Source organism: Corvus moneduloides, chromosome 6 (assembly GCF_009650955.1).
Source record: "Corvus moneduloides isolate bCorMon1 chromosome 6, bCorMon1.pri, whole genome shotgun sequence".
NCBI lineage: Eukaryota > Metazoa > Chordata > Aves > Passeriformes > Corvidae > Corvus > Corvus moneduloides.
In genome coordinates this window covers 42,428,949-42,452,703 of record NC_045481.1, presented here as the reverse complement: position 1 = coordinate 42,452,703, position 23,755 = coordinate 42,428,949, and the positions used below count along the sequence as shown (strand labels likewise).

Below are 23,755 nucleotides of genomic sequence, written 5' to 3'. Positions count from 1 at the left end.
TTTCTCCCTAGTTTCCAAATGCAGTCAGCCTGACTGGACACAAGATGACTGCAGGACATTCAAAGCCTTTGCACTGAAATTCTCAGTTCCTTGATCTAGACACACATACGCAGACTGGCAGTAAACAGAATCAGCTAAATCAGCTATACTGTATCACAAAATTTATTACTTGAGCTCATGATACTAAAACACCAGATTTTCGAAGGTCACTGTTCATGTAAATCTTCCTAATGTTCAGCCAATTTACACGAGAAGAATGTTTCCCTGTCTCGCATGGTTTGAATATAAACAGCAATTTTTCCTTTTGGAGTTACACACCCTATTGGTACTTAGTAGTTTTACCTCTTGACCTATGAAAATTTGCCTCAAAACAATATAGCATGATGTGGAAACAATTAAGATTGTCCACTCAATATCTACAAAGGTTTTCCAGCATCTGATAATGAGCTGACATGATTGAATGGTTGCAAGAGATATTAAGGACATGCAATTTTGATGCGATATACATGGATCTGAGACTGAGAGTGTGAAAAATTCCCCACAGCACCAGAAAGGACACTATCGTGTACACATGACCCCTTGCAAAACTCATTTCTCTATTTGTATGAACTTTATAAATCAAGAAAATACAGCATTGAATTCTGGAAAGAAGAAGTTTCAGTTGTGTAGGTAGGAATTCTTAATCCTAGTTCAAATGTTTTGTATTGAAGTGAGACAGATGCAGACACAAATTCCTGCAAAGCTATGCCAGGAAAAGCTGTTTCTCCTGCAATTCAGGATATGACTGTGCTTGTACACTAGTGTGAGATTTGTTTTTATTGGTCAGGCATTCACTTATTCCACTAGATTGGTTCTGCAAGGGCACGGAGGAGTTGTGTGTGGCACATGAAGCTCCTCTGTACAAAGAAGGCTTTTAGACTGCATATCTATATTTCAATGAAGGAAAAAGAAAAGATGTAGTGTTTTCTGTTTTCCCTTACTTTACATTACTTGTCAAAAAAAAAAAAAATCTCACTTTATCAAGTCTGTAAACTGTTTCCCCCTCAACTGTAAAGAAGATACAGAATTAGAAGAATTCCATGTCCAACAAACCAAGTCCAGATTCTGTGTCTCTTCTCTGTTAGACTTATCTCTCATCCATGAAGAGGGAGAGTCCAACTTTCAGAGAGGTTCCTGCCTCAACTTGCTGACACACTCATATTGCCCAGCTCCTCTAGAAATGCTGGTTGTTACAGATTTTAGTTTCCAGTCACCACTTCCCACTTGAGCTGCTAAAATGATCTTCAAATAATATTAGTAACCAGTAGCTGGACATCAGAACAGTTTTAATTTTTCACTGTGCAGATCTTATACCTGCTATCATCCACCTCCAGTATACCCACCTCGTTTATTTAACACCTAGCTTCTATCTATGTCCAATTTCTCTTCATTTTCTCATTTAACAGGATTTCACTCCCCTACAGTGAATGCTTCTATACATAAGGATTTAAATTGGCTGAATTAACTCAGCTAATTTCTGTTTGGTACCACCCATTTAATTTACCTCACACAGCTGTAAAATGAATTTATTCTGTATTTTAACTACATAAATAAGAACAAAGCAAAAAAACAAAAAAAAAAAAACAAAAAACCATTAAAACGGAATTTTGGTTTGGTTCCTTCAGTGTTATATAAACAGACAGGGTTTTTACTTATATGCTATATGAAATTATAAAACTAATTGTCAATGGATTTAACGATTTTATTTCCATGTTAAAGACTTTAGCCCCAAATTAATCTCAAAAAATGACTTAACCCTTTTTTAGGTTGGCAGACCTAGAAATTTTAACAATTTGTATCTACAGACTTGAGAAGATATCTCTTTTCAGCATGGATATACTTATAGACATGTGAGTTTTAGCAGTTGGTCTTTAGTGCTGTTTCAGTTGATGATTCATTTATTCTGTAGGTAGAAATAAGTATAGCTAATGAGATCACAGAAACATTCTGACAGCTTTGATGTGAATACAATCCCTATATTAAGAGCAGTGTGTGGAGGAGTAAAGGGTGGGATGTTCTCACTTGTAATTTGAAATAAGTTTGGTGGATCTCAGCACAGTGCATAGCAGACTGATGTTCAGAAAAATCACCAGTCAAACTAAAATTGGCACCATTCTTAGCAACAGCAGCAAAAAATAATGATTAAAGGGGCACAGTAAGATCAAAACAGAGTTGCCGTGTATTTGATGAAGGGAAAGTGTCTTCGGAAATTTGATGCCAATCCCATCTGTACAATGAAACTATGGTCAAGCCAACATCCTTAAGAAGAAATCATTTTAGTTTTTAAAATATAAGTAATAAATGTTCAGATGGCTTAAATCTGTCCTTCTCCATTGACTTCAGGAAAGCTGTGCTATTTTCCAGAAAGTTTTAGAAAAATATTAGCAGTTACCTACCACCTTAATATTTTATTTCTTCCTATATGGCTATGCTAATTGAATGGTTTTTTTTTCCTCAGAGGAAAACCCCTAAGAAGCTGTTATGGTCCTCCACCACCTATTAACTCCTTTGCTAATGCCAGTTTTTTAAGATATGCAGTATACATCTTGCAGCTCTCAGACAGAGGAAGATTTTGGCCCTGGTGGTACCAGGATCAGAAATTTTGTGATCCTTTTTATAGAATAAAATAAAACATACATTTTATGTAACCACTATCATCCACCACGACATAAGTGAACAGCACAGTGGCTGTATGAAAGGTCCTTCTCATATCTGAAGGCAAGGGAGACTAAAGGTAGAAAAATGTATTACAGTTTTGCTCTCCACACTCTTCAAAAAACCCAGTAACAACATGAAAATTTTTAATGTGATGCAAACATTTCATAAATTAATTAGTATTAAAGGGAATTTCCTTCTCTAATCTTATCATGGTTCCACCTTTCTACAGAGTAGCACTGGAGAGAGGAGAGATACTATGTTTTCTTGTGTGCAGAATCTAGGGGTTTCTAAAATCATTGTTCATTTTTCTTTATCTGTACACAGGAACAATGAGTCTAAAATACTGTACATCTTCAGCACGAAGCTAGGAGGAAAACACCTTCTAAGCTCTCTCTGGAATGACAGAAATGGGAATAGGACTGAAGACACTTTGGGGAAATGAAATAAAGAAACTGATCAGCCTGAATAAAGAAATAAAGAAACTGATCAACTACCCTTGTCTCTCTCCTCCTTGCATTTGTATCCACTTTGCTAGTATGACATCTAAAAGCCATTACCACAGTCCACACCATGACAAAACTTGCAGTTTTGTTATCGTCCTCTCATGCTTTGTCTTTTCTTGTAGAAAACCCTGATTCCCTATTATTCTAAATATAGGAACCTTTCAACTGCCAACGAATTGCATAAAACTCCAGTGACACTGGTCTAAACTCACCCTGGATAGGAGATCTAACCTGCATTTGTGATCTAAAAAAAAAAAAAAAAAGAGATAAAAAGTAAAAGAAAAAGGTAAAGCCTTCAGTTTTAGGGAAGTGTAATGAACCTAAATCATTGTAAAATCATTTAGGAAGCAGAGGTTGTTTATTAAGCTAAGGTTCCATAACGCCAATCATTAATTTACATCTACAAAATGTTTACATATCTAACACAGCAGAGCATGCAAATGCAAAAGCTGAACAAAAGCATTCATTTCTTCCCCATGATCCCACCTGCTTGTTACTCTAAAAGGAGTTCTAGTGTTAAAAAGCTGCACACAGCCTCCCAGTAATTAGACTCAGTTTCGCAGCCAGTCTTAATTTCCTTGTATCACCAGAGGCTAAAGGATTGAAGGTGGTAGTCTAATTCAATGAGAGGGCAATTCCTCAGAGCACTAAAAAGATAAACATTAAAGACTACTGGCTTGAACTAAGTCCACACACTATCTTTATACACCTCATACATCTCTTATGAAGGACAGAGAGCAAGGAGCTGGATGCCATATGATCAAATGTGAGTGAATACAGTGCTACATCTGACAAAACCACAGTGAAACGACTTTCCTTCATTCTTCTCTCCCCTCTGCTATTTTAGATTTCTATTGTTTTGTTATATAAGGTATGCACTTTACTAGATCTATAGCTCTGTATAATTGCTGGAATAATCTCATGAGTGATTTTCCAAGTCATACTGGCAGTAATCCAGAAAAAGCACTACAGCAAACATTATGGTTTTAGCTTCCCTATTTATTTTCACAAACATTTTTACAAAAGCAAAGTTCTTATGGCCAAATCTCTAAAGCTACAAGAATCTGAGAATTTCCTGTTAATGCAATTGATAGACAAACATAGACTTATCTACTGCCATCAACTATTGCTAACATAGAATCCTAACCATACTGAGCAAGCTATTTGTCACAAAATAGGAGGAACCAGATTGATAATAATACTAAAATATAATAGAGTACTGTATTTTGATATTAGCATGAAATAAAAGACCATATTCTAAGGATTTCTCAAGTAATCTGGTACAGATTGTTTAGACATAAAAAGTGTAGTGGATTAAAACCTTATATCTGGAAACAGGACAAATATATTAGTAAAAAAATAAAATATTTCTATAGAATTCAGTACTTTTACAGGCATACAAATGTCACTGAATTAAAATCAGTAATTTGTTATTTTTTAATTCAATTTGTTGTTGTTATCCATATGTCTAAAAAAAACCCCTGGAATTTTCATGTATGAGTCCCATAGTGCAAAAATTCATCATAAAGCCTGATGGACAGGTGAGTTATACTGGATAGTTAAACTGTTCAGTGAATTAAAATTAGTTAAACCATGTAGAGTTTTGAATTAAAGCATTGACAAACTTATCTATCATAAGTCATCAAATTTCCCAAATCAATGCAGTTTATATAAAAATTAGAAATACAAAAATCTCTATCAGCAGTGAACAATAAACAATGACACTAATTCTGGTGACAGCCATGGTAAGAAGTTGTTCCTGTAGTGCAGGTGCAGATAAGAGCTGCATCATGCTAACTTTTTACAAATACAGATGAACTGGACAGTAAATGCTGAGGAACAAGAACACAGCAATATGGCAGACAAAGAACAGGAAGTTACCAATCTAGAGAACAATTGATCTCTACACCAGCAGTTTGCACATGAAAGAAAACCACTCCATGTAACGTGAAAAGAAAAGCTGTAAAGAGACCTTTTGAAGAAGTCAGCTATAAAGACATTCGTGACAAATTCATTGAAAACATAAAGGTTGGTCTGGGAGGAAAAATCTGTGTGGGACAAAAAAAACCCCAAGAAGCAACTTCACGCTAACAAAAAAAACTTGTATTTTCAAATGCAGTCTACTATGTTTGGTAAGGTAGGGGTAAATTTTTTCAAGCACAGACAAGCAGATGTCTGATAGAGATACACAATACAGACACAGTAACTGAATTCCAAAGGTTAGTATGGCAAATCAAATATTTTGCCAGCATTATTATTACGTTCAGTCTTCAAACTGTTTTTTTCTGGAAATCTCTGCGTACCACAAACATTCTCATATTTCTCTATACAGTTGCACGTGTTACACATCAATTAATACATATTTCTGAAGTCAGTTACAACAGAGAGATAAGTTAGTGGGTCAATAAGTGTTAGACTAGCAAAGACATAATTGAAAATCTGAATTCCTCCACGTGCAAAATAGTTAATAGTCACGGTATACTATACTTTCTTCTGCTTACATGCCTTAACACTTATCCAGTTGCATCCCTCTTTCTGAACATAGTCCTAAAAAGTTAAGTACATACCAGCTGCACTTAGAGCTAACTTGTTGACAAAAATATCTTTTGCCATATGAATATCCATCATTCAGAAGCTGGAGTAATCACCACTACCATTAAAAAAAAAAAAAAAAAAAATATATATATAAAATTATTTTTCATAATTCTTTATCTGACATGAACAGAATAATCTAGAAGGAAAAAGTAAGCTTCTGGTTACTTCAATCATTCACTTCTTAATACAGAACTTTCTTAAATATATGTTAACTTGAAATATACTTTTATATAGTAATATACAGAAATACATATTATTTATCCATAACACTATCCATATATAAAAATATAGGAACTGATTTCCTGAAACGCTTACTGCCTTAGCTTCTACTGACTTTGGATTTTCAGGAAATCAACAGAGCTGGAACTCAGGTCAATGGCTCCAATGCATAACCTCCTAAAACTAATATATCCTCCTAGAAGAAACAGCCACTGGCTCAGGGTATGAAGGAGTATTTTCTCTACTTCACTCACAAACCCTTATACTCCCTGATCCAAATTGAATTGGTTTTTTTACAGTTAAAGAAATACATGAGCCTACTGAGGTTTTATTGACCCAGTAGGCTCTAAAAAAATCCCATATGCTTTCTTGGCACTTGCTATCACTTGTGACCTTTATTTTCTAAGAGGGATTATTATTACCTCCTTGCACTCTACATTTCCCTACAGGATATCACCAGCCATATGTCAGCCTTGCTCAGGGGGTTCTCATATACAACTCAAACAATTTTACACGTTTTTTCTAGTGTTCACTGAAAATTATGCCCATTTCTTTCTGTATTAATTCCTATTGTTTCAATTGAATGTGAACTTCTAACACAAAATAACTGATATAAAATACAGAGACCTGCTGGTATCAGTAATTTAAGAGTACTTAATTTTCATTAAATCACACACATGAAGCCAGATGTATAAATCAAGACAGTGGAAGATAATTTTTTTTAAAGACCCTTCTAGCCTTGCAATATTTTGATTATATACTATTTTGTATGATATTCCTATGATAATGCACTTAACTATGAAGCTTTGATCTTCACTCATACCCTCCACTTTGCTCATTAATTCACCTTCACAGTCTATAATATTGTCTCATAAGCCATGACAATGACTCATATTCTTTATATGTATTTCAGTAATCTTCAGTCCTATGATGTGGGAAATTTTCACTCCTGAATCTCTAAGTTTTGGTATCCCATAATTTTGCAGCATTGGAAATATGAGGGTTTGTGGGGCAAAAAAAAAAGAGAAGAAATAAAAGAGATGTACATATGAAAGAGAAAGAAGTTATCCATTCAAATGTTTTGATATCATGGATCTCAAATTTCAAAACATCTATATGCAGACCAGTAAGAGAAACAATAGTCATAAGATTATTCTGCTACTTATTTATGCTACACTCCAAGATGGTGCCCATTATCATAACTAAGTTAAATCACATGGCTAGCTTTTTATTGGCTTGTTTTGGTTTGGTTTTTTAAACTGTGGTGAGGGAGTTGTGAATTAAAGAAATGGGGTATTATTAAGAACTGTAAATGTTCTTAACTTATTTTAGTATATTCAAGAGCTTTAGCAGTACTGATCATTTTCCTAAGCAATGTTACTTTTTTCCTGGCAAATGCAAACTTGAGAGGAGTCTTCCATAATAACAGTGCTATGTCCTTCCACAAAGAATTTAGATGGTAGGAGATTCTAAGTGCAATGTTTGATCAGCAACATAATGATGTAGCTTCACATAAAAACTACCTGGGATGGCAACAGGAAGAGTGAAGAGGAACAGTCATTTGAGTCACAAAGTTATTGTCACAACACAGGCAGTGTAGTGCACAGTACAGTCCAGGCAGTACAGTCCACACCTTGAATCAGAAGTAGAGCTGGCCACAAACTTCCTATGCCTTAGGGAAGGCACAATACCCAAAGATTTATGCTAAATATTTTAGACACCGTGAGAAATGAGAAACGTGATTCTTGTGTATTTCAACTGGGATTGTGATCAAATTTTCACTTGTGAAAACGTCCTCCTTGAGTACATTAAAAATACAATATAATGAAAATAAGATGGATGAAAAATACTGATGCTTGCAATATTTCCATCACTCTAGTTATTTTCTTTCAAAATAATTAATTTTAGTTCTTATATCTTTTAATCCAACATAATTTTATATATTGAAAAGCATTTCTGTCGTCTTTTAAATACAACTATTACAGCCCCATTTTTAATTTAAAATGATATGAAGTTAAAAATTCAAATACCCTGGAACATTTCAGGATTCCTCTGCTTTCACATTTCATTACAATTCAAATACAGTCCAAGCTTTCTAGAGATTTTCAAACCATATTGAGACACATGGATTCAGTGGCAAACGATATCTCTGAAAGGGAGATAAGTTTGTGTGGCAAAAGTTTTAACCAGAAATAAAGGATGTTTTGTGGACCAGAATGAAGTTTTACTGTTCTCGAGTATCACTAAGAAAGTGAGAGTTCAAGAGAACACAATCCCATCAGTGAAATGTGCCAGCAGAAGCAGTGAGCCACCCCCCAAGCAGAAAGCAGATTCACCTTTCTGCAGATGAACAGTAAGAAGCAGGTGTCATCAGCTACTGGCTGCAAGAATTTATATTATGTTCCAAAATACCTTTACCTGTTGAAGGCAGGTCAGCTCCTTGAGGACTAACTGAGCATTTTCAGCCAGTTCTTCACATTCTGGAATAACTACTGGAGTAATATTCCTCTTGAATGTCACATAAGGTGAGACAAAAGTGTTTCACATATTTTAAAATATATTTGCTTTAGCTTTTTGCTTTTGACATTTGGACTTCTGTCCTTTGCTACCTTTTGCCCTCCTGCTTTGGTCACACAGCAATTAATTTCTTCCCACTTCTAAGTAAGAGAAGCTGAAGAGTAGCAGTAACCACTAAAACTGAAGTTTTTAACATTTCTCACCTAAGAATAGACTCTGTTACTAAAATAGCTGTTGCTTTGAAATTTAGCCAGTTAGAAAACCTTATGCAGGAAGGACTATTTCCCAAGAAGTTGAGAATATATGGATTTATGATTGCAAGGCTACCATTGCACAGATTTTTCAAGCATCAGTCTTTAAGCATAGTACATTCGTGGTCAATCTGATCCTTCTGGAGCACATTAAAGCCTAAATATTGACAATACTTTCCGTTATTTTATAGCAGAGGATTTGAGGCCTATACAATCTGGATTACAAGGTCACAAAGTTGCAAAGTATTGAGCCATTATTTTGAATTGCTGTTTTGTACATAAAGCCTGCTGAAACTTCAAGCATAATATTGGTTCTCATCCTTTTCCTTGGGAAAACCTCCAAGGAAATTTTGCTGATGCAGATGACAAACTGTGAGAGGACAAAGGTACAGCAGGTCCAATTCATTACCCAACGTGAGTACGAAATTTTGAAAATAAATGCTATTGATACGTCATCTGTTGATGGTTTATGACAGCCATGTTTGCCTTCTTCCCCCAAAAAGGGTTAGTTGTCTAGACTTTGAGATGCAATGTGGAATTTGACCCATAATAGTAAAATTACTAAGGCACCTCTATTTATCTCCTTAAGTGATGGAAGGTATTGCTCAGCCTAAGGGCTTTCTGAGACGTATTTGAAAAGATCTGCTCCATCGTAAATAAATTTTAGATGGGCCAAGCCATTCAGAAAGGAGATTAGTTTTACATAAGTCCATTGCTGTTCAAAAGATGGAAAATTTTTCAACCTCGTGATTCCTCAAGTTACACCAGCTGATGAAGATAAAGTTACTTTTTGCTGTTAAGACTTCTATAAAGGAATTGTTTCTAAAGCACATATAACATACCTGAAATTTTTTGCATTAAAATCTGTCATAAATTCCAATTTTTGTGTCCATCACAACAAAATATGTTTAAACACTGACATCATTTAAAGTTAAGACACCCATGAAAAAAATGGCAATATCATAACAAGTGTATTTAGTGCACAGTATTTTAAATACTATAGGCTTGTGCAATTTATGTTCAGTATTAGGTAACAGGTTTTGTTGATCCAGAAAGCCTGTAAACATACCATTTGAAATGGAGAGGGGAAAAAAAAGATTACTGCTGTAATACATCCCTGCATTATGACAAGCTGTGGTGGGTTGGATACCAGCTGTCTCTGAAGCCTTTCTATCCCTCCTCAGCTGGACAGGTGGATCTGCTGCACCATGGGCCGCAGCAGCACAGCCGCCTCCACCACAGGCTGCACCATGGGCTGGAGGGAAATCTCTGCTCTGGCACCTGAACACCTCCTCCTTCTCATTCTTTACTGACCTTGGTGTCTGCTGAGCTGTTTCCTTCACATATTCTTTCTTGTCACTGTTGCTGCCTGCTGTGCAGGTGGGTTTTTTCATCCCTTTCTTAAAGATGTTATCTCAGAGGCACTACCACCATCACTGATGGATCAGTGGCACGTCTGTCCTGGAGCCTGATGGCATCAGCTCCATCAGACACAGCAGGAGCTTCTGGCAGCTTCCCACAGAAGCTCCCCCTCTAGCCCTTCCACTACCAAAACCTTACTGTGCAAACCCAAAACACAAGGCTGTAAATTTCTAAGTGTATTCAGAAGATAACAGTATGGGTAATTAACATATAAACACCATGCATGCCATTTGTGCTTTCTCAAGCATAAAAACCAATACATTTCAAGTAGAGGTCTGTGGAATGTTAATTTTATTCTATACACAACAGTTCTCTTCTGCAGTACAACAAAGCAATCCCAAAATGTATTTTAAAAAATATTTCTTTAAGACTGACAGTGGTACTTCCTATCCAGCCATATGATTTGAGTAATTTTATATATTAACCAAAAAAGTTCCTGGTATGACTACTCAGCAAATAGTATACAAAAAAAAAAAAACAATTCCAAAACACAACAACAAGGAAAACCCAAAAAAACCCATCCCAAAAATAACCCAACCAACCTCAAAACAAAAAACCAAAACCCAACCAACAAACCAAAAATACCCACCAAACAACCAAACATCTGAAGCTCTAAGACATATATAAATAAATAAGCAGAATTCCACCCTGCAGGTGGTAAACAGGTTGGAGATAGGAATTCTCGCAGACAAGTGGCAATAATAGAACAAATATCTAGAGTGCTACGATAGTTTTAAATCTTTTTTCTTCAACAGGGAAGAGAAAGAAGGACTAAATACCAATTCAGACAGGTCTACATCCACTATGCTTTCACATTTATTTTGAAAATTTTAGAGTTTCTATTTTTTTTTTAATTTGCCTCTAAATGAACACCAACCAATGCAGATATATTCTAATTTAGGTCATCACCAGCATTACAAGTTCTCCAATTGTACTGCATCAACATATCCAAAACTTTCTCAAAACACTTCTCAGCAGTCTCCAAAACATGACAACTGTCATTGCCCATTAATTTCTACTAGTGTTATGACAAAATATAGTAACATTCTACTGTAAGGCATACTAAAAACTGCTCTTAGATGAAGTGATTTTCTACACATTTGAAAATACCAAACAGAAAATAAGTTATTCTTTAGAAGAAAAGAGTGTTCTTTCTTGAATTATACAGACTGTCTTTGGAGGAAAAAAAAAAAAAAAAACAACCTGAAAAAAATCCTGATATTTTTATAATACCATTATTTCTAATTTTGTTAGGTTTGGGGTTTTTTTTAATCTTGAAAGCTTTTTTAAGACCTGGATGGTTATGGAACTCAAAACACAAAATAATTCTCACTTAATAGCATACTTGCTTGTAGGACAAAGTCTCAAAAAACTGCTAATACAAGAAAAAAAGAAAAATCAAAACTGATTCTTAACCTCTGAAAGGATTCACAATCTATTTAACTATATGAAAAACAAAAAGGTAAAATTCCCATTCCAGTGCTGGTAGCCATCAGAATTCCCTTTCCACAATAATGATTGTACAAAAAAGGCAACAAAGTTAAAAATCAGACTGAAAGATCGTCTGTACCCTAGATTTCTCTCATAATTCAGTATTCCTCTGTACAAATACAAAATACAAGACTCTGCTCCCATCAACACACACTGATGCTCTAATAAAAGGCTCCATGCTTATTATAGCCCAAATTCTTTAGACTGCACGCAGACTTTTCTGACTATTAAAGATTAATACTTAGCTCGCTTTATGCATTAAGCACAAACAAACTTGACTACAAGACTGACACAGATGAGTCACAGCAAATTCATTCCCTAAAATTTGTGTCTGCTATCAGTGAAGAGCCTAGAGTTACAAACGTAAAAGCCATTTTGAGTTCTGTCGTAAACATTGATCACCAATCACCCATTTATCCACTTTTTTCTTATAAAACCTTGTGTGAATATAAGAAAAGTTATAAATGAACAGGCAAGAACAAAGTTTGGAAAGAAGGTAATAGCAGGCCTTAGTAGACACATTATATTAATGAATGAAAGAATAGAAGGAAAGTAAATTTTAGTTTACCTGTCCTCAGTAATTCATGGCACTATTAATTGTCCTTCGTGTCAAAGTCTAGTGTATTTATTTTATCAAAAGGTACACTGTGTCTTAGGATATGTCCATATTAACAATCTCCATTGCACATTCCTTTTTTCTGGCAACCTGTGTGCATTGAGGGGAAAAAAGAAAACATTTAATGGTGTGGTGTGTCTCATACTGACAGAGCATGAGATTATCATGTGCTTTAGAATAAGCATAAAAATCTTGTAATTAATTATGAAACAGAAACAGCTCTAAAGTGCAAGCAGTTGAAATTTCTTAGGCAGACCACCTAAAACATACAATCTATAAACAAAGAAAATGAAAGGGAATTCATCTGGTTTTGACTAGAGGTTATATTCTGTTCTGCTTCTCTTAATCAACAATAATTTGAATAATAATGTGGAACTTGTTCTTGAGACACCACAAAGCGGATAGTCTATGCTACAGTCATCCCATTTACCAGACAAAATATTTGCCAATTCACACCAGAACTCAATGACAAAGAAAAATCATTATCCTTTTCTGAACTGCATTTATTGAAATTCAGCCAGTAATTTTATTGTGGGTTGGGTTTTTCCAATGTTTGTAGCATTTTATAGCATTTGGCAGGAGCTGTACATTCACCAAGGCCAAGTGTACAATGCTGGGGAGCACCTGGGAACTTGGGTATTCTTTGTGCACAGACTGTCTCTGACAGTAGAGCCACTTCCTGACAGGAGCTAAAGGCTGGATATCATCACCATGACAGACATACATCTTCCCTACCAGCTGCAGATCGGAACAGTACTTTTTTTTTTTATTCCCTAGGCCAAGCTTTTTATCATTCTGATTCCATTCCAATTTTATATATGTATGACAGTCATTAATGGTTACTTATATATTTTATTAATCTGGAGCTACATTACGTTACTCTGCCGAGGAAAACTAAATTCTAAGGCAGGTGTATATCATGCTTGTTTTGCACAATGTAGCTATTCAAATACTTGGAAATGTAATTTCCCCTTTGAAGTAAAAAATATCTGGTAGTAAACAGGGTGATCCCTAATTAATCAACAGATCTCAGACATATGATATCTGACAAGTTCATGCCAAACATCAAATACTTCCACAGAAAAGATTAAATCACTTGAATTCCAGAAGACTCTGGAATTCTGTGTTCCAAGGCAACGTATGAAGGAAAACTCAGGGGCAAAAATACAGTAACATTCCTTTATAACTAATACTAAGCTTAATTTGAGATATTGCAATATTGGCAGTTTCTGTTATGTATCATAATATCAGTTACATATATAACACTTCTGAATTACTGAAAATGAGGTATCTAGTTAATAGGCGGTGTGGAAATAAAATGTTTTGAACATTTTCATCTTGTTTTCTCCTAAGAGTGATTTTCTATCCCAAAGACACATTATCACTTGTCTTTATTAGCTTACTTTGATCCAGTGGGTTTATTAATTAACTGTAATTAAATTACTCTATGGTCAGCTTCCTGTCTCTGCTGAATGCTTTCTATGTGCATAAGAAAAATTAGCTTCAGTATCTGGAAAAGCAAAATCATTATTTAAAACTTAACTGGAGGGGTCTAATAGTTTCTTATCATCTGAAAGAATTTCTATTTGGGCACAGATGTTAAAAATACATTCTTCCTCAAATTTATGAAATATGAAAATAGAATGAGAAGCATACTGAATCTTATACAGAAAATATATTAATACAATATATAGGAAATAGAATATAAAAGTTAAAATTGTTATTCTTTAAAGCGTGAAAAAAATGTTTTATGCATACACCTACACCACTGATATATTATTCATCTTCCATAATAAATGAGAATAATCAGGGGACAAAAATAGATACAAGAGAGAAAAACCCATCAGACACATTCACAGTCACAGATTAAACCATAGCTTAATTTACGATTATATAAGGGAAAACTAAAAAGATTACAACTGTTCTGAAACTTAATCACCAGGACCACTTGAAAACTTTCCTGCAAAAAGTGATTTTTCTTTTGTGCTGCATGAAGATCAGAATTTGGCCTAATTGTACCATTAAAACTGAGAACCACTCTGCCAAAAAACAGGAGGTACATATATGTCGTCTTACAAATTACTACTACAAATTACTAGATTTTAAATTAACCTCAAATATTTTGCCTCCCATCAGAAGGATGACATGAATCACCTTTGGCAACAGTAGATCAGATGACATTCCAGTCTGAAAACTAAATCACTGACTTTTCTTTGTACAGAGACAGTGAATATTATTCTGTAACTACAGAAGTAACAACCACTTCATAGTAAACTGTTAAGGTATTTCTTCAATTAAAAAAATTTTCTTAATCTCTTTTATCTTAATATATGACAGAATCAGTTAGCACCTAATATTAATCCAATTTTACCAGTAGTTAGTTGAGGTATTTTAACAAGCACTCAGAGTTCACACCCACGTATGCACTGTGTGTGCTGGTGACTATCATCAGTCAGCTCCTCTTCTGCTTTCAAACACAGTTCAGGGGAATGGATGTTGGAACAGGTACCTGGTGACAGAGGGACTCTGACTGCAGAGGTTCAGTTTCTAATTCCCATATGTTTAAAATAGGTCACCAAGGGTGGTAATAGGCATTATGCTTAGAAAAGCACTGAGTATAAGGATTTGATCTTTTGGCCTATGTTTCCAATCTGTAAAATGGCAGTAGTAATTCATTGTATACTTTATATTTGTAAGTATAAACAATAGATAGAACTATTTATAAAATGCATATAACAATGATAACAATCTCATACAGATGTTTTCATAATAAAAGTAGTAACAGCACTAATCAATAATCCTTCTATTGTTAAACAAGAACTATAACTGCCATTGAGGAACTGCCTGGAGTATAAATAAAATTACTTATTATGATTAATTACAGAATTATTTTCATTCTGTGTTTGGGAATCACTGAGAATCTCTGAAGTTGGAAGGGATCTATGAAGACCATCTAATCCAAAGTTTCAAGGACATCTATGTTTTGAGGATTTGCTAAAGTGAGCATTAGTTTGTTTGTTTCTCATCCTGCCTGTAACATCACAGAATCCTATTTTCTGATCATGTTCCTACAATACAATGGCCACTGAAGAAAAGGCTGATTTTCATCCACTAGCAGCACAGAAAACTTCAGCAACCTGCTAGTGTCTCAAAACCTTAAATTCATTTTCAACCCTTTAATTTCAATTCTGATTAGGTTTTGCTTTCTGGTAGTTTGACAGTGTACATATCGCTACATTCCATTTTCTCTTTTAAAAATACTATTTCTCAGTCTGATGTAAATTCTCTGTTTCCACAGCAAAGATTACATGGTTGTGGAAGGACAAATTCTCTCATCTGTCACCATATTGTATTTAAATAAAGCCTTACTTTCACAGTTCTTCTTGTCCCCCACAGAAAATGCAAGGTCAAATTATTTCACATTAAAAACATGGAAATTAGAAAAATCCATGGTATTACTGTTCCCTGATGAGTGATGACTAAGACTGAATTATTTGGATTCTCTTTCCCATTGCATAATGCTATGAAACAAAATGCATTCTGCAGGCTCATACAATTACCCTGAGTTTCCTAGAGGATGTAAATTTTCAGTACCTCGTTCCGGGCAATTTCCTTGTTTTATGACTGTTCCATGTTGAAAAGAATCTCACTCCCAAATAGATTAAGTCAACCACATTTTAGGAGTCTTGGTTGGATTTATACTTGGGATTTTATGGAAGTGACTCAATTGTTCCTACTAAGCCAATAAATCCTACAACTTGTTGGTATAGTCAGAATGTGACGTAAAATGTGCACATCCATTTCTCTTACTTATTGTCTAGGGAAAATAAATTAAAATGTTTTCTATACCCTAATTCTGAGCGAGACTTCTAGGACACTCAGTGAAGTAAGTTGACTCAGAACTCAGCCATAATTGTTTTAAATGAAGATTATTGTTTTCTTTCTTAAAAAAAAAAATTCATGTATCACACAGAAAAATTCCTTTCATGCATGAATCACCATGCAGATTTTGGATATATAGTTTCCAGACATGTAAAATGGATTAATTAAATACAGGCTGATAAACCATTTCTTTACCATTGCATAAGAATAAGCCACACTTTAAGCACCTTTTATAAAGATGTTTTCTTATTCTATCATTGCCTTAAACTGCCTGTTTTCTTTTGATGGGGTATTTCCCCCTTCCCAATGATAATTTCATTTCCTTCCTCTGTAAAATCATCTCTACTTCTCCATTCCTAACAAAATAAAAAGTTCGATCAACACAATGGCAAATAACTGCTACTGCCATGAACCACCTTTTTAAACTCATTCCCTGGTGTCTGGCTCTGGATGGAGTCAGTAACACCTGTGCAGAATTAATACTACACAAGGCACATGGCAAGCAAATCAGAGTACAAAAGTTTTATCCCTATCTCATGCAGGTATGGAAGATTACATGTGCTGCAAAGCAGAGTGAAAATAGCTGTACTTAATTGTGGGGATATTCAATCACAGCCCAGGATGCATTTGCTTCCAAAAGATAACAGGAGGAGAGCCTCCTCCTCATCCTTGCAAAGGAAGCTGCATGGTCCAAAAAAAAACCAGGAAGGAGCACCACCAGCTGATTCAGAGTGCCCTCTCCCAGGTACAAAAGGTTCCCTGAGAGGAAAGTCTTCTCACATCATGTTCAAATGTGTCCCTTCAACTCCTAAATGTAACAGAAACAGCTTGAGGTGCGATAGATTTGAGATAGACTAGGAAATGGGACAGTGCAGTGGAAGTTTTTACTGGTTGTAAAGCTTTTAAATGATGTCTTATGTATACAGTTTGCATGAAATTTCAGTGTAAATACTACCGATATTTTAAGCCTCTATGTAAACATTCCTCACTTTAACAATGCATTATATTGATTTAAGTCATTTTTAGCTGTCTTAAACTAAATCAAGACATGACACATTCTGGAACATGAATGTCTACACTGGGGCTTACACTGAAAGAACTGAAGCTATGAGTCATTACAGGGTTTCAGCACAAATTATATCTGGACTTCAGTCATCTTCAGATACTCTGTGACAGATGCTATTCAGTTAGGAAAGTCAATATAGAATTTCCTTACCACAAAGAGGAAAAGAAACTTCTGGACATAGTGAATAGCCGTATCATAATTAGTATTTATGTAGGCAGATACTGAAACTATTTTCCACACCATGATTGGCAAATTCCAATGATTTATCAAGACAGGACAATATTTAGCTTCAATCAGAAAAGTAAAGGTTGCTAAACCAGAAACAATTTATATTTATGTTGTTTTTTAAAAAAAAGCTTCATGTTTATTAATCAGCAATTGAAAAATTTAAATCATAGACTTTATTTGTATACACCTAGAATACACAGATATCTAAACAGATATCTAAAAACCTTAGTCCATACCTAATTAATGTAAAAAAAGGGCTATCCTATTCTCATAAATACATGGATATAGATAATTGCTATATAAATAAGCAGCATCCTACAATCAGATTAGCATGAGTTTATGGAATTGGTATTACATTTTACAAATACCTTGGAAACAGAGTTTGAGCCTCACAGTAGGATGATACTGTAAAAAGTATCTTATTATCCCTTCCTTACTGTGTGCTCAGATTTAAAGACAAGCTGATACACATTCTGCAATTTATGAATGTAAGACAGTTTCTTATCCCTGAGAAACTCAAAATAAACCATGCCATCATTACTACTTAAATATGACTGAAATGAAAAATGAAACAAGCAAGCAAGCAAACAGAAAAATACCTGAAAACCTGTAACCTAAACTTTTACAGAAATATATATTTCTTATTGTCCTTTGCAGGTTAACAAATTTAGTTCTTGGTATTGTCTAGTGAAATTAATCCACGTGTACTAGAAATAGCATAGATCAAGCAAACACCAGTGTAAATACTAATTTTCTCAAAAACCCTTGATCCAAACAGAGGTCTCTAACCTGATAGAGTCTTATATATATCTTATATATATATATATATATATCTTATCTTCTCTATGATCCTTTCATGGGCAGCATTATATAGAGAGTTGCCATGTGGTTCTGTTTATGTTCAGTATAGTTTGATTTATTTCATAATATGCAGTTCAGAATGCTATGTCAAGGCACTTCTTGCAAATACTTCTTTAGGTCATTTCACCCTTCAGAGATTAATTTCAATTCAAAGACAATTTTCACACCATAAAATGATAGCAAACACTTCTGCTGAAAGACCCAAGTTGGGGTTTTGTTAGTAGTATTTATTTATTTCAGTATAAGGCATGCCTGGAGGCTACATACTAAGGTAAACTGAAGACAAAAGCTTGGGTTTTTTCCTGAAAACTGGAAAACCTACTGATTTACTGCTTCTTCCACCTCTGCCCAGATCCATCTATGAACAGAACCTGCCCTCTAAATGCATGAAAACGCATATATGACCTACTTTAATAAGTTAAAAAAGAACCAAAAAACTAGACCAATAAAAATAAAACAAAAATTAGCATACAAACCATAACATCTATTACAATAGTTTCATAAGGGAGAGATGAAAGTTTTTATCACTCCTTTGTCCGTGATTTTCCCCGTGTGTGAATTATTATTTCAACACTTGCAAGGTATTAATCCTAAGTTATGACCTATTACTATGACACAGATGAAATGAAGTGTGCTGGTTTTGGCTGGGATAGGGCTAATTTTTTTCACAGTACCTCTATGGGGCTGGGTTTGGATTTGTGCGGGAAAGTTTGGTAACACAGGGATGTTTTTGTTACTGCTGAGCAGTACTTACAGTCAAGGGCTTTTCTGCTCCTCATCCCACCTCACCGAGGAGGCACAGCCAGGACAGCTGTCCCCAACTGATCAGAGGGACATTCCACACCATATGGCATGTGCTCAGTTTAAAAGGGTAGAAGAAGGAAGGGGACTGGGTGGGGAACATGATCAGTGACAGTGTTTGTCTTCCCAAGTAAGGTTTATGCATGATAGAATCCCAGGAAGTGGTGAATTAATTCCTTACTTTGGTTTCCTTGAATGCATGGTTTTTGCTTTATCTATTAAACTGTCTATGTCAACCCAAAAGTCACTGTTGAGATTCTCTTCCCATCCCACTGCAGCCTGGTGGGTGAGGGAGTGTGTGAGCAGTGCCACAGTGCTTAGCTGCTGGCTGGGGTTAAACCACTCTATGAGGATTACACATAACCGCCCTTGGAAAAGTGAACCTGAGAAAAAGATCAGCACACACTGCATTGATCCCTGCAGCAATCAGCAGAAAATGAACACACATTGACCAATGAGTGGAATAATGACTTTGTTGACAATCTCAGTGAAGTTCAACTTCTGCAACTAAGTGGATAGAGAGATAAAAAGAAAGACATGATAAAAAATATCTCTCCATCTTCCCTGTTTGCTGCTTTATATGATCATCCCCCATCACTCACATACATGTCCAGACGGCCACAGATCAAGGATCATATGTCACTTCTGATCACAGTAGTTTCTTTGCCCTTCTGTCCACAAATAATATGAAAATATTCCACTCATCAGAAAAATATTTCTAATTTTAAAATGTTAAAATAGCTTATTGTAATAATTAACATTATTCATGCCTCTTCACATCTTAATTAAATTCAGGAGAAGTCAGCAAATCCACAGTGGACTTATGGTCCCAATTTATACTTGCAAATATTGTAAGGTCCCATGAGTATTATATAACCGATGATACACCACTTGCACATGACTTCTCTAAATGCATACATTGCATAAGAAGGAAAACAAAAGAAGAATAAATCACTACCTGAGAAGCATGCAAAGATGCACATGCAGAAAGTATTACATATCCATCTAGAGACTAGACAGAGAAAGAGAAAAACATTATTTTTTTCCTGTTTAAGTAAACTTGAATTAACCATAAAGTTAACCTTGGTAGGGCATTAGAAATTTTATGAACTGTATTAAAACATAGCAACTCTGAAAGAAAATAAAATCAGCCACTTTTATTATTTTTAAAAATCTATAACAAACAATCAATAATGCAGCAACTTGATCTTTAAATCACTGTAGTATTGAAAAAATAAGTGTGGAGATGTGTTTACAACAGTGGAAAGCAAAATAGTCCCATAGAGAGAGAAAAATTTTAACTATACATTGCTTCTTTGCATAGAGTCCATTAATCAGACATGTAGATGTCAGGGATATTTGGCATTGAAGCGGCTGGGCTGTGCAGCCTGGATATCCAGCATTATCATTTGATGCCAAGAAATAAGATTATTCTATTCTCTTCATTCAGAATTTTTCAGGAATTTAAGTAGATTCAGCTGGAAAACAACTTTCTTTTGTGATAATTGCTATGATTTCTGATTTGAACATAGCAAAAGCCAAAGTCTCAGAAAAATAAAGAGGAAAAGAAGGAAGATCAAAGATCTTTATACAATTTATTAGCAAAGACATATATATGTACACATATATGTGTGTACACATATACATATATATACATAGACACATATATGCACATATATGAATATATATATGCGCACATATGTACATATACTACATATGTATGATTATATTTGATGATAGATGAATAAATATTAAAGTTACTCAAAAGCAGTGGGAACAATGCTCCCAAGAACTGCAGATCTGAGAAATTTCAGAGAAAAATCATAAGATAAAAGTAATCCAAGCTTCAGCTACAGGTACAATGTAATGCAATGCAATGTAGTTTGACTGAAGGTACATTATCTATCTCTAACCTGACAAATATTTTTAACAAGAAAATACCTGGGGTTTTTTCATGCTTATAAAATCTGATTATTTTATCTGTCTTTAATCAAGCCTCTGAAAATGGGGAAATGAAATTGGATGACATTTACTGGTACATTCAAGGTCTCTCACTGAATAAAAAGGATTTACATTAAACAGTGCAATCTTATAAACTGTATAGGGAAGGACTAAGGTGAAAAGTTTAATGCTACTAGAAGTTACTGGACAACCAAGAGAACACGACCATAGTGAATCAGCTGGTATTGTTCCACTTTTAATGTAACTGTACAAAACCTAATCTGGACTTCAGTAGATCACAATGCATGTGCAAGGAATATTAATTCAAGCTGTAGAAGATAACAGGATCATCATCAAAAGCACAGAATCCAATTTATAAGAGGACTTGGAAAATGCTTAGCTCATTCACTCTAGAAAAATGAAGGTTAAGAGAAGATACGATTACAGTCTATAAATGTATTGGCTTGTTAAAATTAGAAAGTCACAGGGAAATTTCAATGTAAAGGGCAGTGTCATAAAATCAAATGTGCATACCCTAATGCATTTCTTAATAAAAACAGAAGAACACTTCTGAACATTAAGATGGTGCATTTTCTGTAATAGTCTTACACTCCGAGAAGTGGGAACAATTATCCTTTCTAATCTACAGCCCACTAAATTCAGGGAATTTTGTTTCTTAAGACAGGCTGAATTGATTTTAAGAAAGGAAATACATGATCTGGTGGTCTTGTAGAAGAGAGACACAGTCTCAGCAAGGTGTATTACAACAACAAAATCAGTTTTAATTGGTTTTAGTCTCTGGTCAGCTGTATTCTCACACAGGAATTATCTTGACCATATTCACATACTTGTTGTCCATAAACAATTTCAACAAATACACATTTCTTCAGTTTGAAAATCAGTCAGTGACATAAGCTACTTAGCATATTCTGATGCCCACATGATTACCCTTAAAATACAGTATTTGCTTTGGAAATCAAAAATCTTTATGACACCTACCTTTCAGAAGAAAAACAATGGTGGTACTTTAGGCATATTTAGGCACATATAAAATATAACAGGTCTCAAAACCAGCCGGAAATCCATGCAAAAATTGAGTTCTACAATTATTCCTACTTGTATGACTGTTTACTTCAGTAGCTCCTACCATTAATCATTCCTCATCACCCCGGCTTTACTGACGGATTTGTTATGGGTGGATGCAATGATATGCATGCACATTGAGTAGGTGTTGCAATATTACAGACATTTTCTTTTACTGATTACATGGCAAACAGTGAAAGGTGAACACAGAAACAAATTCTTACTAGAATTTGTTTATTGAGGCTTTGTTTTCTCCTCTTCTTTTTCTTATAAATGTTTCTAAATAGTGGTGCAGCTGAAATATATGAGCAATTCCAACACAAAGTGAAAAGGACACCAATATTAGCATTCTCCAGAACAACAAATGGGTTGAGGGGAAAAACAGAATGGGGTTTGGAAACCTAATCAGATCTGCAGTCGAACCTTGGTGAGCACTAGATATAGACAAGCTACAGAGTCAACATTCAAAGACGGTGTTTACTGATTTATCCAGCTAAATACTTCTGCTCGGATAAAATTGTGAAGGCCGTATTAGTAATTTCTCAGAGACAACATACAAATAGAAATAAGAGTCCTATTCCCCTTCCTCCCACGGAAGTATTTTATATTCCATATCAGGACTTCATCTTATTGATTTTGCAAAAGTAAATACCTGCTCCTGTCTGAATCGAATACCCAAAGGAGAGAGAACTTTTGATTTATATAATTGGGAAGAGAATATAAAAACTTTGTTTTGGGAAAAAAACCTCCAGGTTAAATGAAAACACATATATTCAACTAAATGAGAAATAACTCACTTTTAAGCATTAATGAGATTTGACACCGAAGCACAGCAACACTGTCAAATGCCTCTATTTCTTAAGCCTTCATTTCTTCAGCTGTACAGGGCCTGCATCTTGGTTAAATCCTACATTGGAAAGAGTTGTTTGGAGCAGATTACTCAAAAATACAGTATATTCACTTTCTGAATCTTTATATTGATTGCTGTTGGCAAAAGAAGAGAGGTGATAAAGTGTCTCAAGACTCTTCATGTCACGGAAGACTACGTAAACAAGAATGTGAACTAGAATGGTAGGATGGCAGAGTCTGTAGACCTCCGAGGAATGAAACACGCTGAGGTGTCAAAAAGTCCTGCTGTGTCAAGGATAGCTGAATTAAAGTTTTGTCACTGTTCCAACAAATACTGAAACAACAGTCTCTGGAAACAGTTGCATTACAAGACCACCATTTCCAGTTATTTGACAACAAAAAGCCAACAGCAATAAGAAAAATCTCTCTTTGCCAGTACAGAAATAAAAGGTAAAAATAACCCAGATCAGATCTGTTGTTTATAATTTATAACCCTGTTTGGGGAAAACTAAAACAGCTTATAGATAACAATTCCAGAAATTCAAATGAAAAAATATAATTGCATGTTTGTTTTTCCTCCTAAAGAGCAAAACTGGGAAAAGAAAGTGTGTCAGCTTTTTTACCATGCGAGTTTCTCACCCATTTTTCTGAAATGCGATTGCAGGAGAGTATGGATATTATCCTAAAGAAAGAGTATGCTATAAACACCTGTGTAACAGCTAAACCATTCATT

At 34.9% G+C, this 23,755-nt stretch overlaps 1 protein-coding gene across 9 annotated transcripts in view; it reads right to left on the bottom strand.

The window, feature by feature from the left end:
- Positions 1-23,755, bottom strand: part of LRRC4C (leucine rich repeat containing 4C) — a 506,992-nt gene that overhangs the window by 209,208 nt on the left and 274,029 nt on the right. For 6 of the 9 annotated variants that reach the window (XM_032111687.1, XM_032111689.1, XM_032111688.1 and 3 more), the window contains one exon: positions 12,264-12,401. The exons of the other annotated variants lie outside the window; for them this stretch is intronic. The gene's annotated coding sequence lies outside the window, so the exon portion shown is untranslated. The remainder of the gene's footprint in view (positions 1-12,263; positions 12,402-23,755) is intronic. 9 annotated transcript variants of the gene reach the window in all.